This window comes from Lathamus discolor, chromosome 3 (assembly GCF_037157495.1).
Source record: "Lathamus discolor isolate bLatDis1 chromosome 3, bLatDis1.hap1, whole genome shotgun sequence".
Classification (NCBI taxonomy): domain Eukaryota; kingdom Metazoa; phylum Chordata; class Aves; order Psittaciformes; family Psittacidae; genus Lathamus; species Lathamus discolor.
This window is the reverse complement of record NC_088886.1, coordinates 57184402-57198726: the sequence shown is the minus strand read 5'-3', so window position 1 is coordinate 57198726 and position 14325 is coordinate 57184402.

The window sequence follows — 14325 nt, the reverse complement described above, 5'->3', positions numbered from 1 at the left end:
ACTTCATAAAGTTGGCATCAGCCCACCTCACAAGCGTGTCGAGGTCCCTCTGGATGGCATCCCTTCCCTCCAGCATATCAACCGGACCACACAGCTTGGTGTCATCGGCAAACTTGCTGAGAGCGCACTCAATCCCACTGTCCATGTCAGCGATGAAGATGTTAAACAAGACCGGTCCCAACACCGATCCCTGAGGGACACCACTCGTTACCGGTCTCCAGCCGGACATCGAGCCATTGACCACAACTCTTTGTGTGCGGCCGTCCAGCCAGTTCTTTATCCACCGAGTGGTCCATCCATCAAATTGATATCTCTCCAATTTAGAGAGAAGGATGTCGTGTGGGACAGTGTCAAACGCTTTGCACAAGTCCAGGTAGATGACATCAACTGCTCTTTACCCCCCCCCCCCCCCCCCAGCAGTTCTATAGCCCCATCATAGAAGGCCACCAAATTGGTCAGGCAGGATTTCCCCTTAGTGAAGCCATGCTGGCTGTCACCAAGCACCTTGTTGTTTTTCACGTGCCTTAGCATGCTGTCCAGGAGAATGTGTTCCAGGATTTTACCAGGCACAGAGGTGAGACTGACTGGTCTGTAATTCCCCGGGCCTTCCGTTTTCCCCTTCTTGAAAATGGGGGTTACATTTCCCTTTTTCCAGTCACCGGGAACTTCACCTGACTGCCATGATTTTTCAAATATGATGGCCCGTGGCTTAGCAACTTCATTCGCCAGCTCCTTCAGGACCCGCGGATGGATTCCATCAGTTCCCATAGACTTGTGCACGTTCAGATTTTTAAGATGGTCTCGAACCAGATCCTCTCCTACAGTGGGCCCAAGGTCTTCATTCTCACAGTCCCTGCGTCTGCCTTCTAAGAACTGGGTGGTGCGGTCAGAGCCTTTGCCAGTGAAGACCAAGGCAAAGAAGTCATTCAGAACCTCAGCCTTCTCCAAATCCTGTGTAGCCAGTTCTCCCGAAAGCTTCCTCAGGGGGCCTGTGTTGTCCCTAATCTGTTTTTTGTTTGCTATGTACCTGTAGAATCCCTTCCTGCTATCCTTAACATCCCTGGCTAGGTTTAATTCTAACTGGGCCTTAGCCTTCCTAACCTGGTCCCTAGCTTCCCAGACAACATCCCTGTACTCTACCCAGGCCACCTGTCCTTGCTTCCACTTTTTATAAGCCTCTTTTTTCATTTGGATTTTCCTCAGCAGCTCCTTATCCATCCAAGGAGGTCTCCTGGCCCTCCTGCCGCACTTCCTTCTAGTTGGGATGCAGCACTCCTGAGCTTGCAGTAGGTGATCCTTGAATATCAACCAACAGTCTTGGGCCCCCCCTGCCCTCCAGGGCTATATCCCATGGAACCTTACTAAGCAGGTTCCTGAAGAGGCCAAAGTCTGCTCTTTTGAAGTCCAGGGCAGTGAGCTTGCTACACGCTCTTCTCACTGCCCTGGGGATCTCAAATTCTACCATCTCGTGATCGCTGCATCCAAGGCTGCCCTGGAGCACCACATTCTCAACAAGCCCTTCCCTGTTGGTGAGCACAAGGTCAAGCATGGCACCTCTCCCTGTCGGCTCCTCTATTACTTGCAGAAGGAAGTTGTCTTCCACACAATCAAGGAACCTCCTGGATTGCTTGTGCCATGCAGTACCGTCGTTCCAACAGATGTCAGGGTGGTTGAAGTCCCTCATGAGAACAAGGGCCTGGGAGTGTGAGGCTTTTCCTATCTGTCTGTAGAGTGCTTCATTCACAGGTTCTCCTTGATCAGGTGGTCTGTAACAGATCCCCACAGTAATGTCTCCAATGGCTGTTGTCCCTTTAACCCTGACCCACAAACTCTCTGTAAACTGCTCACGTGTCCCCAGACAAAGTTCCATACTCTCCAGCCTAACCCTAACATAAAGGGGAACCTCCCTCACCCCGCCTGCCGGGCCTGTCTTTACAGGCCCTTTAGAAATCTTCCATTCCAACACTCCAGTCATAGGAGACATCCCACCATGTTTCTGTGATGCCTATTATATCATACCCCCATACATGTGCACACATCTCTAATTCCTCTTGCTTGTTCCCCATGCTATGGGCGTTTGTATAGAGGCATCTGAGATGAGCTCCAATTGAAGCCGGCTTGTTGGCTGGAGCAGCTGGAATATATCTACATTGCTCTGAGCATTTATTACAGGTGTTGGCAACTGACTGGGTGTGTTGGGATGGAATGATGTCCCCCTCCCCCAACACATCTAATTTAAAGCCTCCTTGACCAGTCTGGCAAGCCTCCTACCAAAACTGCTCTTCCCCATCATCAGCAGACCAGCTCCACCAGCCCCCAGTACACCTGGCCTACAAACTTCTGTCCCATGTTCAAGACATCCAAACTCCTGACTGTGACACCACCCTTTTAACCATTTATTAACCTGGCTAATCCTCCTAGCTTTTTTTTGGTCCTCCCCTGTGTCCTGGAGAATTGACAAAAAGACTATCTGAGCTCCAGAGCCCCTAACCACCTCTCCCAGGGCTCTGTAGTCTTTCTTTATGGTCCCCAGTCTACTACTACCTATATCCCTAGCACCCACATGGATCACCAGGAGCGGGGTAAAAGTCTGTGGGACTTACTAGAGCAGGCAGCCTCTCTGTAACATCCCTGATCTGTGCCCCTGGTAGGCAGCACACCTCCCTCGAGACGGGGTCAGGCCGACAGACGAGTGCTTGTGTCCCTTTCAAAGTAGAGTCCCCTATTACTACAACCCAACGCTTTTTTTTTTGTAGCGCCAGTAGAGATCTTTACCTGGGCATCATCCGGTTGTTTGTGGTGCATTTCCTCGTTAGCCTCCTGCAGGACAGCAAAGCGGTTCTGCGTGGGGACAACAGATTGAGGAGGAAGCCCCCTGCTTTTAATTGTCCTTTTCCTCCTTCTTTTGTTATTTTTCTTTGTCACTAATTCCCAGCTTCCCCGGTTAACAGCCTCCTTCTTTCCTTCATGAGCTGGAGGGGAAGCTTGAGGCCCCTGCACAGTTTGGGACTGGAGCAAGCAGCCCTGCTTCCTCTCAGCTACCCTGACATCTTGCAGCCTGCTAATAGCATTCCGCAGCTCAGCCACCTGCTGCAGGAGGACCTCCACCAGGGAGCACGAAGTGCATCCCTGCCCATCGTGCACCTTTCCCTCACATGACCAGTGCAGGCACTCTCTACACTCCGAGCTCTGCACTGCAGCCTCCCCTCTCATCGGCTCTGTCTGGGTGCCTACGCTGGCCACCGCCGGGGCAGCCAGAGCAGAGCTCCCAGCGCGGGCCCTGCCCATACGACGGGTGCTCACCATCCCGCTCGCCTGCCCGCGCAAACTGCCTCGTTCCGCTCTGTTTGCCGTGCTCCCTGGGGCAGGTTTTTAGCCACTCAGGGTTGGTGCCGCTGCTCCTGGCTCCGCCCCCTGTGAGTCAGCTGCTCGTGTCAGCTGACCTGCCGGCTCCTGGGCAGGTCCTGTCAAGGACTTGAAGCTCCCTCGGTGGCTCTGGCCACTCTGAGTTGAGGCTCCTGGACACTGATCTCTCCCCGGCTCCGGTGTTGAAGGCGCCCTCTCTCGAGCTACTTATGTTTTAATGTTAAGGTTCAGTATTGGTTTGGTCTAAAACAATACAAGTTGTTTTCACATGTTTTTTCAACCTTTTTTTTTTTTTTTTAACATACTTAATGCAGCTGAAGTTTTTCCCTAGGTCTGCTTTAGAGTAAAAACTACATTATTCTAAAGCAATACCTATTCACAGTAAAGGTAACAATCATAATTGATCTACTATTAGTGTCCGTAGTAAATTCAAATTTCACTGCTCCCATTAAATTCCAACCTTAAGTCACTGTACAGAATTTTTGCCATGATTCAGATGGTTTCTATAGCATCTCTACTGCCTCCAGTTCTCAAACCATTACATTTAATTTCTTTCTAGCCCTTGTTTATTTTGCTGGAATTTTTTAAGGACCCATAGGACATCAGTCAAGTTTGTTTCATCCTTCTTCTCCAGAGCCAAAATTTTGAAAAGTGTTTCTCTAAACCTTTAAAGCTTATTTCAACTTGAAAAGATATTCATTTACTGAGGAATCCTAAAGCTGCCCCAGCTATTAGCCACTTCTTTATTTATGAGCCTTTAATTTCTTCAGAACAAGGTTTACTTTATTAATCAAACAGATTATTCCTGGACAGATCCAAAAGTCTCAGTGGAGTTACTGGAAATGTCTCCTAGACTCCAGTGGGTTTTGGATCAAATATTTGATAATTGTTACATGTGTGTTTGCTCTCCAGGGACTAGAATTTTAAATTCTCCTATATATTAAACACTATGGATTCAAAGACATCAGACAAGCTAAATACTACTCCACCCTTCTTGCAGCTAACCCTCAAACTGAACTCTGCCATTTTGCCAAGGGAGGTAAGTATATGTCACGTTTGCTGTGCCATGCCCAAGACGTTTTCCTTACAGCAGCCACCAGTACATACTTCATAGATCAGCAATTCATGGAGAGATTTAGATCTAGAGCTTCTACTGAGCTAAGAGGACTCTAAGTGTCTGCAACTTCAAGAATCATTCACACAATCTACTGATCCCATCAGCAGAAAGTTGGCTGCCTGCCTTACTAGCTAGAACATGATAACATGATAAACAGCTTTAAACCACATCAGTGAGGCTATTCTAATCTCTGGGCTACAGGGAATACAATGGCAAGTCTTTCTTGCCAGTCTCTGCTGAAACTCACACTCTGTAAGAAATGCTTTGATGGAACATGTGTAAAATGCTTACTAGGACAGTGGAGAGAAGCCAGGTATCCCTTTGTGCAGTCCTAACCACAAGAATATCAGCTATAAGGAAAGAAGTATCTTCTTTCTTGATGAAAATGAGCTAGTTCTGCTCATTTTCATCCCATCAAAACTTAGGCTTTTTCCTGAATTACACAACTTTGGGGCACTACTCATCTGAGGTTTGCTATTGCCAAAGAATCGGGGCTACCCTGGAGGCTTGGTGTAGACCTGGTCACTCAACTGAGTGCTGCACAACAGATGAAATGAATTTAGATTCAAGCCTAAACAACCAAATAACAAACTAGATCTAAAAAATGGCTTTAACATTGTGAAAAGAATAAGCATACCTAGGAAAAAACAGACAAGCATCTTGCCTGCTGAATGAAGCAATTTCTCTCTTACACTCTGTATGAAATACAGTCATTTCACAAGCACTTGGTCACAAGGAAACATTTCTGCCCTGTATCTCAGGCTAGAATGCAAGATATCAAAACCAAACAATGGTGAGAGATGATTCAAAACATTTTGGATTCACATATGTGGTTCACATATGTGAACCTGTTACTCAGAGTGCCAAGCAAATCTTTTTACTACACTAACCCCACGAGTCAACACTGTAACTTGTGCAGCCAGCGTCATCTCTCCTTTCAAGCCTTTTTATTTATTTTATGACGAAGTTCCACTAGATGGTGCTTTTTGACGACAAAACCATCAGCCCCTTTTTCTTTAAAACATTTTTCTGATGCAGCACTGGAACAAAATAAACAAGCACTGCAATTATGGCAGGCTTTAAAGCCACCAGACTCTCAACACTTGCTCTGTTTCTGAGGAAAGCAAGCATCTTACATATTACACATTACACTAAATCACTAGCATAAACTGCAAAATAAAACTAAGTTCCTGAATGCTTCCTTTTTTCATTGTATGACATTCCAGTGTTACAATGTGAATGCTTTTTGTGCATATTAAACACATTGAAATAGTGATTTTAGTCATACATGGCATATGTAAGATATTTCATTTCTACAGATAAAGCTATTTTTCATTTACCTATGTACAGATATTCTGATTATATACAATTATTCAATAAATACAAATAATCTTTCTTCATGGAAAGTGACAGTTAATTCTGTAGAGAAATAAGAGGAAAAAATGCTATTCTTATCAATTAAAAGAAATGATAAATAGTCTACTGAAAATGCTCAGATAAAATAGTGAAACTTGTTTCTCATGTATGTTAAGACAAAGTTAGCTGTAGTTTGCATGACCCATGGCCCCTCATCTGTGGATATGTTCTTTTTTAACATTTTAATTTGGTCAAAAGGAGATCACACTGTAAAGGAAAGGTTACTGCTGTCAGAGTTAACAATATCAGCCCTTAAAATAGCTTGCTTCTTAACCTGCTATGCATTCCTAATAAGACTATAAGCTTCCTACCTGTGTCTAGTTAATCACAGTAACAAATCCTCTCCCAACAGTGGCTAAGTATATTCCCTCAGTATGGAAAATAACTTAGTAGTCCAATAAACATGATGACCAATTATGACTTTCATGAATCATTGCTGTATGTTACCAGACTCATGAGCTGGACATGAATGAACATATTACATCAAACTGAAGAACAAGCTGAGCTCTTATAACAGCTAATAACGAAAGGAGGACAACCACTAACAATTAGAGCTGTGTTATCTTCACAACCAGCTGAGGTACACGCTTGGGGACATGAAGTGGGGGACCTTCCCACGGAAAACATTAAACTCTGCTCTCTACAAGAGCTGAAGCAATTGTAAATGTTTTGATTCCTACGTAAAGCCTTGTTCCCTCCACAGTTACAATTTTATTTAACAGATTAATTGATTGCAACTGAAGTGAATTCACAGGAAGCCTGATTCTCTCACCCTTGCTGAGGTGGAGTGCTCTTTGATGTATGCAACCCTACTCCTTCACAGGAATGCCTGCATGGCAAAGCACTGCACAAAACAGGACAACAGAACCGACCTGCGAAGTAGAGGGAAGGACATCTCAAGATGCAAAAAGGAATTTTGCTGATTAATTATATCATATTACTTAATTATATTCTCATGTTACACCTTGGATTAGAAATATATAGACAAAATACATCCAGGGAGCTTTGGGGTTTAATGGTTGCTGCTTTGGACTATGGCACATCACATCCATGTAAAACCCTTCTCCAGAGACCACATGGACTGTCTCCCATCCCTGTACAGAGAAATCTCCCTCCACTTTCCAAAGAATGACAGAAGAAGTTTTTAATTACCAAACTCAAAGTCTGGGCAATCTAAATTAGGAGTTTTCTGTAAGAAAAAGCTGCAAAAAGGAATGTTTCAAGAGTACTATGCTACCAAGTTTCACTGCAGTTTTTGCAAAACTGACAATTTTTTACAGTGAAGTTTGGATTTTATTAGAAGTTTTATTTAATTTGTTGGTTTTTTGGTTTTTTTTTTTTTTTTTCCCTGATGAAAAGACAGTAATTCTCTTTAGGTCACATGAACCTGTTCTGAAAACATTTTACTTATTGCATTAAACTTAAAGATCACTTCAGATCATTTCAACAACAGCCAATATTAACCAAAGGTGCCAAAATATATCTGGTTTCCACTCACACCAGAGCTGGAGCTTCCTGACTAGACTCAATGTCCCCGGACTCATTCACAGAGTTCATTTTCCAGATGAGCTCCAGACATTATCCCTGCTGTGACATTGTGTCGCCCTACCCACAAGAATACATGTGGGTATGAAGCTTCAAAATAACACTGCAGGAGTGCTTATCAACAGTTTGATGTCAAACACAGTTGTGAGAAAATGTTTTTGTGATGCTGAGAATCTCTCCAGGGTCTCATTATAGGTACAAAATTTTAATATATATATACGTTTACTTTAGAAAACCACTGATTTCTTATTTTATTAATAAATTGACTGAGGGTAAATACCCCTTGAGATCAAAATTCTTCAGTTAGACCACCGAAAAAAGTAACATAACAAGGTAAGTACTAAAGTAAAACAGAACATGCAACACTATTTAATCTGATTCTACCTGTTTTAACCTATAGAGACAGAAATAAAAAGACAAAATCATGGCAGTATCCCAAACAGAGAACCATCATAGAAGAGAGGTTTTGTCGTTCTCTGATGTTTTAGTATTCTGTAAGGTGTCATTAAATTTGAGCATGGAAAAATTAAAGATGACATCTATCCATGAATGCAAACTAACTGGATACAAAATACTTAAGAATCTCTGAAAAAGTGGGGCTTTCCAGCAGCACCTCTGCAAAGGAAAAGGAAAAAGTTTAGACAGACACCTGATTCTTATTTCATTATATTGGTATAAATCCCGAGTGGCAACATTTCAAGTAAATAATGCAGAGATTTGAGAAAAAAAAAAGTAGTGAAATGTGTAATTTACAGGAGCTTCTGAATAAAATGCTGCAGCCCTATACCTAGTCAACCCAAAGACTGAAGGAAATAATATTGCATGGAAATAATTCGTCTTTGTCCTTCCATCTTGGGTCTCATAATTCAAACAAGCCAAAGAAACATCATGGACGTAATGATCCAGAATTATAAATAAATATAAATCTCAGTGAGCAATAATTCCTTTAAGCATCAGTAAGTGTGAAAGGTCACTTCAATTCACCAAACATCCACATGAACATGTATTATATAACAGTGATTCTCAATGATTCAGATGAAACAATAGAGTAGCTTCTGAAATAAGAACTCAGCTGTGACCGAGTTTGGGTGTATACTTTACCTGTAAAGACTGTAATAAAGCTTAAGCATTGAGAAAAAATACTTGAACTAGCCATGTTTGATAATTTTCTTATTTTTCAGTCTCATGTGTTATTCAGAGCATCTCATTCCTTTTGCTGTCCAGTATACATATATATTTATAAACATACACATATACTGGACATACATATGTCTGTCCAAGACTATAATTAACTCTTTGCCACTTATCTCACAAGTCTGTCTTAACTCATCATCTCTCTACCTCCTCTCATTCTTGAGCTTGTGCACAACAGAATATGACAAAGTTATTTTTCCTCAAAAGGTTTCTGTTTCCTTCCTTTGTTCTTCATGAGGACAGAACTGCAGGCTTCCAAGGAGTTCATACAGACCATTCCTGTTCTTCTTACAAGTTAAGCTCTTCTTGCCACAGTTGTCAGCACTAGAATACTGATATTCAAATGTTATTCTCATTTCCATATGGAATATATAAGAAGACCAACCAGCCAGAGTCATGGTCTCATTCACCCTTCAGCATGGCTACAGCTTTAGACATCTGCTAAAAAGCTGGTCAGAAATAAAAACATTAAAGAACCAGTTTCTAAGATGAATGCCTCTCCAGGAGAGGTGGAAATAGCACTGGGCAAAGAAAGGGAAATCAGCAGCTTTACAGCATGACCATTCCTACCCCTCTATAACCCTGAAAAGATAATTTGAAAACATCCTAAATGGAGGCTTTATTGGTTGTCAGGGGGGTAAAAACATAGATTGATTTGATAAGTTCCTTTTCAACAATCTATGGGATCAACAGATTTCATGCAGGTCCCATGAGATTCCAGGACATGCTCCTTTCATTCCTTCTGGTTCCCAGCTACATGTGTAGCCCAGCTGCCTGGCAACATGAGTTGCAGTGGAAATCTTTGGGGAATCCATATATTATAGTGTTAAAGGAGTTAGAAATAATTAAGGAGAGACGAAGAAATTGTCTCTCTCCAAACATAGTTTTCAACAATGATCATCTAAATTTGTAGTTCACACTTCCATCTCTTCCTTCTCAGTGGCTCAATGCAAGTTTTTGCTATGAAGCAGCTGAGTTCAAGACTGATGTAAGATTTAATCTTTTATTCTTTGTAGTCTTAGTGCCATTAATTAAGGAGAAATTAAACCAGCCGGACACCTATTATTCTTAGATTTCGTTAAATCAAGGTAACATTCAGAGTATGCACATTTTAATCACTACTTCTCAAATATCTTTTGAACAATTTGATTAGCATTTATCTTCTTGAAAGGGTATCTTTTTAGATTCTTGGAATCAGGTTTCCCTCATTCTGAAACAAGCTGGAAGCAGTGGCAATATGCACACTGAATATTTTTAAAACAACCCAATTCAGAGCTAAGAGCATAGTTGCAAGAAAACTTCGTGGTGGAGAATTCTGCTAAGATAGTAGAAAGCCCAAAGAAATAACACCGGAAATCACAAAGTGGCCCCTCAAGGCTACTATAGCAATAGAAGTCAAGGAGAATTATATCAGTAGAGAGCTCCCTTATGCTGCTATATTGATGAAAAATGAGAAGAAAGTGCATTCAAGCGCAGAAAAAAAAAAAAATCTGTTTGGAAAGTGCTGTATCAGGTATTCCATGGTATACACCTGAGGTAAGTACAGGGCAGTGCTATTCTCATCAAAGTTCAAAGCAAACAAGCTATGACTCAAAGTGAATGAGAGATCTGATAAATCCACACCATACTTATCTATTGGGTACAGTGACATGAGGAGCTAACCCACTTGATCCAATAGATTGTTATCTTCTTGCATGCTCTGAAGCATTCATTTCTGTTTCACTCTAAAAAGTACTGAAGAGAAAACTAAATTTAATGACAGAGGTAGAGGTCACTCAGGGCAAGGAGTCATCAGGGACAACTGTTCTCAGGGGCACTTTCAGCATGGTGTGAATTAAGATTAGCATTGTAAAAGGCAATGATGTGTACAGACAGGACCACTTAGAACAAGGGGGAGTACAGCTTCAGGAGGAAATCTTTACACAGGAAGTCAAACACCATTTATTTCTAACAATAAATATTTAACTCCCAGGCTCACTCACGTGCACTCCTGTACTACCAATAGTCCAATCCCACTCTCTGATAGAGAGAAACACGATTTAAGATTGACACAGTCCACATTGTGAATCCAACCCCACAAAAAACATTAAAAATACCTCACTCTACCCACTGCTAGGCTGTCCTTAACAGTACTGAATCGGCATCACACTGGCTCCTGTGGTGCAGAGACCAAGTGCTGATTAAAATCAATGTTTTATGTGTGGTGTAGGACAGATGGTAGCAGCAGCTGGAAACCTTTGCAAAATGTACATTCTGTAATTATCAAAACAGCAACAGAAAACCTGCAGCATACACAGAAAGAACTGCAAAAAGCAGAGCTGTCTGACTAGCCCAGAGAGCATAAATGTACAAGAAGGACTACTGAATCAGAGGATTGTCATTTTTGCCAAAGCAGGCGACTGCAAGGCTATCCAAAGCAAGAATGCTGCTGACACAGTAACACACTTCCTACAGCTCCTCAGCATGCACAGTTACGTGTTCAAAGCATTACCTTGGAACTACTAGTTTATCCGCGCAATGGAGAAAGCCATACTGGGTCTTTGCTGGACTGTGGCTCTTGCAGTGGTGACAAACACTGCTTTTACTGGGATATGGGGACAGTGAGCCCCCTGCAACTTGCTTGCTCTGAAGGCAGACAGACATGTCTGGGTACTTGTACAAAGAACAAGTTTTCTTTGGCAGGGATAACTAGCAGATTATAAATGTTATCATAAAACCAGCCCAAATTAAGGAATGGAGCTTTTCTTCCCCCATTTTTGGTTAATTTGGGCTTTGCATAATCCATTAAAAAGCCCCTGCAGTGCAATCACATGCTTCCTTCCAATCTTATTCTAGCAATCAAAAAAAGTGGGTAAATGTTTAGGAAGGAATAAATACTTCCCATTTTTCACACATACTCACAATGCTCCCTGAAATCTAAAGTCTGAACACCCCCATCATAAAACTGCAGGCTTCTATTCTCACGTTTCTTCTTCATCCAAAGCACTTCTCACTCTCACTAATGTACTTGGCTTGATTATTTGTGGGAGAAAATCCTTGCCCCAGATTCATCACAGGTTCTATAAAGGAACATCACAACTTGTTTATGTCTTATTTTTATTAGTAAAGTCAGTAGGCATTTCCTAGGTAGAGATGCAGGAGTTGGACTGCCATCTTCAAACACAGAATAGAAACAGCGAAGGTGAAATTTATATGGACGATTATGCCAAAAGTTAGTAATATAGCCACCAAGGAGTTCAGAACTGTTTCTCTTGTGGGCTTCCAGATGAGAAGAACAGGAATCAAACTCTGACTCTACAGGTGCAATACCAAGTCCGTGCTTCTTGACAAACTCTACCAATCTTTTTGCAAGCACAGTTTCTTTTCTACATTTTTTCCTGCCTACTGACTACTCATTTTGAAAAGCAAATACTTTCTGCTGCTACCTACTAGTGAAGGTGGAAAAGCAGCAGAGTCATAGACTGGCTTTTCCTGTGTTTAAAGCTTAGGTAATGAAGGGGAACACTGACAATCCTGCCCAGACCATGCAACAAGTCTCCCTAGGAGACCAAAAACAGAGGAATCATCAACCCAACATCATACTTTTTTAATCTCTCCAATATTTGCCGTTAAACATATATTTAAACCAAAATGAAACAAAATCTAAACTCATTGGTTACAGCAGAGACTGCTTGAGTACTCAATAAAGCACAAGTAGACTGGACTTTTTTGAACAAATAACAAACAAGGCCTGACCAAACCAACTGCTGTTCAATCCCCTTTCCCCTGTTCATTTCCTTAAATGTAGCAGCTAGGATAATTTAGCCAGTGTAGCACAGCCTTGGCTGGCCGTGAGAGTCCTTCCTGGCACAACAAATTCCAACGACAACTATGTTGTTACTTCCAAGAGATCATGCTTACAAGATAACACCTAACCCAGAAATGTCTGGGAATGGCTATGCATCCAATGCAGGTAAATTATGTCTTTCCCTATCAGCTGTGACAGATAGGGGTCCCTACAACTTAACCGCCCTATCTTAAGATGAACAAGGTACGCAAAAATATAAACTAAACCCTATTAAATTATATTCCCACTGTTAACTATGTCAGTTTTGGTTCTATGCTAAGAATTTGCAACTGTAGAGGGCATAACATCTAAAAAAAAACAGACCAACTTCAGGCTGGGAATTTGGGATTTCTTACAGAAGAGAATCATGGAGTTTGCTTCCTATGGCTTTGAGCCATACTTCCCAGTATTCATACTTTTCAGACCTGAAAACTAATACAACTTTAATCATACTCTACATCAGGATAGTCCAATGTGCCCATTCTAGAAAAATAAAAATTAGGGGTTTGGTTAGTTATTCTTCTTTCTTTAATGCTCCGCTGAGGAAACAGTTACACTCCATTCATTCAACACGAAAAAACAAGCCTATTCATTAGCACTTTTCACACACATAGGCTGTGCTATCAAACTACACAGTTGAACAAACCAATTATTTTGTACATTAGATTTCTCAATTAAATAATTTTCTAGTGTATTGCTTTTATTTTTGACAAGGTACCCACATTTCTGTGTGTCAAAGCTGGTCCTGGCGTTTTTAAAAAGTTATGACAGACTCATGAGGTGGGAGAAAAGAAGTATTGTAAGGACAACAGCAACTTGTTGCCTAAATGTATTACAAGAAAAAAGAGGCCAGGAATAAACATATAGGCATAGAAATACACATGAAATTAACTATCACTATGAATCTTAGTCATGTTTTTAGCTATTCACCAGGACCGTTATGGAATACAGTCTCACATAAAGAAAACTTCTAATTGCAACCTTGAAGTAATGGAAAAAAAAAATTGTCCAAATGAAGAGTAAATGCAGTACTTCAAAAAGCACACACCATTCATATGTATAATGGCATCATGATATTTACTGTTATCCTCCTTTCCTTTTGCAATGGTGAACAAATACAATTGTTAAAAACTCAATTTCTTTTCCCCAATAAAAGAATCATCCCCACTGCAGATGAGTGCGGTGAGATGAGGTTTGTACTGAGCTCTCTATAGGTTTTTCCAAGATTTCTCCATTATACATTTGAACACATCACTAGCAGCTCAAAATCTGTGTATTACTTTGAAACCTACTGAAGAGCAGCTGCTATTGTGCCCATTTTCACAAAATTCCATGCTCATTATGAATTACTATATAACGAATTACTATGTTTCCTGTTTGGAAGATCCCAGATACATCACACAGCAGTGAATTCATCTGTATCATAAAATGGTAAAATAACTCAGACAGCAAGCAGCTCAGTCATCACAGAGAACAGCTGTAAGCATAAGCAGAAATCTTTCACAGATAAACCCAGAAGAGAAAGTCTGGCTGCACAGAAGATCATTACACACAAGAACTTTTCACTTCCTTTCATAAAGAGTTTGCCTACACAATATCCACATGATCCAGGAAAATTTAAATGTGCAGCATGACAGCAGCAATAACTGGCATGAGGAAGGAAGCAATACTAGTGACAGAGCTGACTGTCTAATTCTACAAACAGCAGCACTTAGCAGTCAACACAGTAGCATCTTCACTTACTCATATACTTGATAGAAAAAAATATAATGTAGCCAAGGCAAGGTTTAGCTAAGGTGCCACTTTCATAAACTAAACCTTAGTGCAGCTAACACTTTTTACCTTTCCTGCAAACAAATCA